The sequence below is a fragment of the Borostomias antarcticus genome (genome assembly GCF_949987555.1).
Source record: "Borostomias antarcticus genome assembly, chromosome: 1".
Taxonomy (NCBI): Eukaryota; Metazoa; Chordata; class Actinopteri; order Stomiiformes; family Stomiidae; genus Borostomias; species Borostomias antarcticus.
Genome location: NC_140234.1, coordinates 32,108,347 through 32,113,028, shown reverse-complemented (window position 1 = coordinate 32,113,028; position 4,682 = coordinate 32,108,347).

Here is a 4,682-nt window from a genome sequence, read left to right as displayed (position 1 = left end):
TTAGACAGGGCTGTTATGCGGGCCCGGCTCGGACTTCGGGTCCGGTCCGGGAGTCGAGTCACTCTGGGTCAGGTCCGCGGCCGCGGAACCGGCGTGGCAGGGCGAGCGAGGCGCGCAACCCGGGGGCGCGGACTCCATCCTCCGCCAATAACTCAACTCACCTGTGGCCTGTTAGCGGAGCCTCTACTAGAGGCCGCTGGAACCGTCGCTCGGGGCCCTTCATTTGGATAGCCTATGACATAAGGTCATAGCTATCCAGGGGTCCTTTTGCTATCGTGCCTATTTTGCTGTAGTGTAGTTGTTTGAGTGAGTGAGTAGTTTTTTGCTGTGGAGTAATTTGCCCGTGTTCACTCCGAAGGCCCCGCCAGCGTCCTACTGCGGTCAAGCCAGCCTTCAATTTGGAAATACAAGTCATGTGGGCCACAGCCAATTCCCCTTTGGTACATCGTTATTTCTCTTGTAAGGACTTACCACCGTCGCATTCACCGACAAGTAGTGAAGTCAAAAAACTATGGTTTGATTAAAGAAGTGAAAGGCGGTTGTGGTGTGGCATTTCAAAATAAAGGACCTCTAAATTGTCATAACTATATTTCCTTAATATTCAGATTGGAAATAAAAGGAAATCGCCCATAATGCGGCACCTACTCCAGTCCAGAGAGCTAGCAGACCACCCCTGGCTCTGGGTATATCCCAGTGATTTTCAGGACATTCTGATGTGGCATTTCAGAATAAAGGCTCTCTAAACTGTTCTATACAACCTACTGTTTCCTGCAATTTCAGGTTAGGATTAAAAGGAGACCGCCCATAATGCATCAACCCTTCCACTTTACAGTACTAGTAGACCACCTGAGGATGTCACCCAGTGATTTTCAGGACATTCTGATGTGGCATTTCAAAATAAAGGCCCTCTAAACTGTCCTATACGACCTACTGTTTCCTGCAATTTCAGATTAGGATTGAAAGGAGACCGTCCATAATGCATCAACACTTCCACTTCACAGTACTAGTAGACCACCTCAGGGTGTCACCCTGTGATTTATATTACATTCTGATGTGGCATTTCAAAATAAAGGCTCTCTAAACTGTCCTATACAATCTACTGTTTCCTGCAAATTCAGATTAGGATTAAAAGGAGACCGCCCATAATGCATCAACACTTCCACTTCACAGTACTAGTAGACCACCTCAGGGTGTCACCCAGTGATCTTCAGGACATTCTGATGTGGCATTTCAAAATAAAGGCCCTCTAAACTGTCCTATACGACCTACTGTTTCCTGCAATTTCAGATTAGGATTGAAAGGAGACCGTCCATAATGCATCAACACTTCCACTTCACAGTACTAGTAGACCATCTCAGGGTGTTACCCTGTGATTTATATGACATTCTGATGTGGCATTTCAAAATAAAGGCTCTCTAAACTGTCCTATACAACCTACTGTTTCCTGCAATTTCAGATTAGGATTAAAAGGAGACCGCACATAATGCATCAACACTTCGACTTCACAGTACTAGTAGACCACGTCAGGGTGTCACCCTGTGATTTATATGACATTCTGATGTGTCATTTCAAAATAAAGGCCCTCTAAACTGTCCTATATGACCTACTGTTTCCTGCAATTTCAGATTAGGATTAAAGGGAGACCGCCCATAATGCATCAACACTTCCACTTCACAGTACTAGTAGACCACGTCAGGGTGTCACCCAGTGATTTACAGGACATTCTGATGTGGCATTTCAAAATAAAGGCTCTCTAAACTGTCCTATACAACCTACTGTTTCCTGCAATTTCAGATTAAGATTAAAAGGAGACCGCACATAATGCATCAACACTTCCACTTCACAGTACTAGTAGACCACCTCAGGGTGTCACCCAGTGATCTTCAGGACATTCTGATGTGGCATTTCAAAATAAAGGCCCTCTAAACTGTCCTATACGACCTACTGTTTCCTGCAATTTCAGATTAGGATTGAAAGGAGACCGTCCATAATGCATCAACACTTCCACTTCACAGTACTAGTAGACCACCTCAGGGTGTCACCCAGTGATTTTCAGGACATTCTGATGTGGCATTTCAAAATAAAAGCATTTTAAAGTGTCAAACTGCTTAAATCAGGGTTAATTCAGGATTAAAAGAGAAATACCCATAATGCAATGGGTTTTTATACTACTCAGTAGTAGTAGGCCCCCTCTGGGTCTGACTCACGGAGTTTCACGAGATTCTGATGTGCCATTCCAAAAAAATGCCCAAAACTGCTTAAATCAGGATTTAAATAAAACTACCCATAATGCAACTGGTTCTATACTACACAGTGGTATTAGGCTTCCTCTCGGTCTGACTCATGAAGTTTAACGAGATTCTGATGTGCCATTTCAAAATAAAATCCTTCTAAATTATAAAAAAGAATCCAGATTCAAAATAAAAGCCTTCTAAAAAAAACTGCTGACATCAGGATTAAAAGAAAACTAACCATAATGCAACAGGTTCTATACTACACAGTGGTAGTAAGCCCCCTCTCGGTCTGAATCATGAAGTGGCATGAGATTCTGATGTGCCATTTCAAAATAAAATCCTTCTAAATTATAAAAAAGAATCCAGATTTTATCCTGATTTAAGCAGTTTTTTACACTTTAAACAGCTTTTATTTTGAAATGGCACATCAGTATCTTGTGAAACTCCATAAGTCAGACCGTGAAGGTGTATACTACCACTGTGTAGTATAGAACCCGTTGCATTATGGGTAGTTTTCTTTTAATCCTGATGTCAGCAGTTTTTTAGATTTTAGAAGGCTTTTATTTTTAAATGAGTCAGATCGAGAGGAAGCCTAATACCACTGTGTAGTATAGAACCAAATGCATTATTTATGAGGGAGGTGGAGCGATACCAATTACACCTGGTGGGGCTATCCTCCACGCACAGCACAGACGCCGGAACCAAACTCCTGGATAGGGGTTGAACCCTGTTCTTCTCCGGAGTTGCTCACGGTATGAGGCGTAAGGCAGTTGTGGCTATACTAGCTAGCCCCCAGCTGAGCGCCTCTGTGCTAGAGTTCACCCCAGTGGACGAGAGGGCCGCCTCCCTGCGCCTTAGGACTGTGGGGGGGGGGACTCTGACTGTGGTTTGTGCTTATGCACCTAACAGTAGTTCAGAGTACTCGGCCTTCCTGCAGACCCTACAGTAAGTGGAGTCCTATTTGGGGCTCCTCAGGGGACTCCACTGTCCTATTGGGGACCTTCAATGCACACATGGGCAATGATGGAGAAACTTGGAGGGGCGTGATTGGGAGGCATGGCCACCACGATCTGAACCCAAGTGGTATTTTGTTGTTGGACTTCTGTGCTAGTCACGGTTTGTCCATAACAAACACCATGTTCGAACACAAGGATGCCCACAAGTACACCTGGCATCATAACACCTTAGGCCGTAGGTCAATGATCGATTTTGTTATCGTATCATCTGATCTGAGGCCATGTGTTTTGGACACTCGGGTAAAGAGAGGGGCAAAGCTGTCCACTGATCACCATCTGGTGGTGAGCTGGTTTCGATGGCGGGGGAAGGTCCTGGACAGACCTGGAAAACCCAAGCGTGTAGTGAGGGTGAACTGGGAATGTCTGGAGGAAGAGCCTGTCCGGAGAGATTTCAACTGCCACCTCCGGCTGAGCTTCTCAGGCATCCCTGTGGAGGTTGGGGACATTGATCATGAGTGGTCGGTGTTCAAAGGAAGGAGGACTTTGCGGAACTCCTGAACCCAAATAATCCACCCTCTACAATCGAGGCAGAGCCGGAAGATGATGGGGGGTCATCAATTACCTTGGAGGAGGTCACTGAGGTAGTCAAACTCCACAGTGGCAAAGCCCCAGGCACTGATGAGATCCGTCCAGAAATGCTGAAGGCGCTGGGTGTTGAGGGGCTGTCTTGGTTGACACGCCTGTTTAACATTGCGTGGAAGTCTGGGTCAGTGCCAAAGGAGTGGCAGACTGGGGTGGTGGTCCCAATATTCAAAAAAGGGGACCAGAGGGTGTGTGCCAATTATAGAGGCATCGCATTACTCAGCCTCCCAGGGAAAGTGTACTCCAAGGTGCTGGAAAGGAGGGTCCGGCCGATAGTCGAACCTCAGATCGAAGAGGAACAATGCGGATTTCGTCCTGGTCGTGGAACCACCGACCAGCTCTTCACTCTCGCGAGGATCTTGGAGGGGGCTTGGGAGTTTGCCCAACCTGTCTACATGTGTTTTGTGGACTTGGAGAAGGCTTACGACTGGGTCCCTCGAGAGGTCTTGTGGAGGGTTATGCGGGAGTATGGGGTGAGGGGGTCCCTACTTAGGGCTATCCAATCCCTGTACACCCAGAGCGAGAACTGTGTCCGGGTCCTCGGCAGTAAGTTGTCTTCCTTTCCGGTGTGGGTTGGCCTCCGCCAGGGCTGCGCTTTGTCACCAATCCTGTTTGTGATTTTCATGGACAGGCTATCGAGGCGTAGCCGTGGGGAGGTGGGTTTGCAGTTCAGAGAGCTGGGGATCGCGTCGCTGCTATTTGCAGATGATGTGGTCCTGATGGCATCATCTGCCTGCGACCTCCAGCACTCTCTGGATAGGTTCGCAACTGAGTGTGAAGTGGCTGGGATGAGAATCAGCACCTCTAAATCTGAGGCCATGGTTCTCAGCAGGAAACCGGAAGCCTGTCC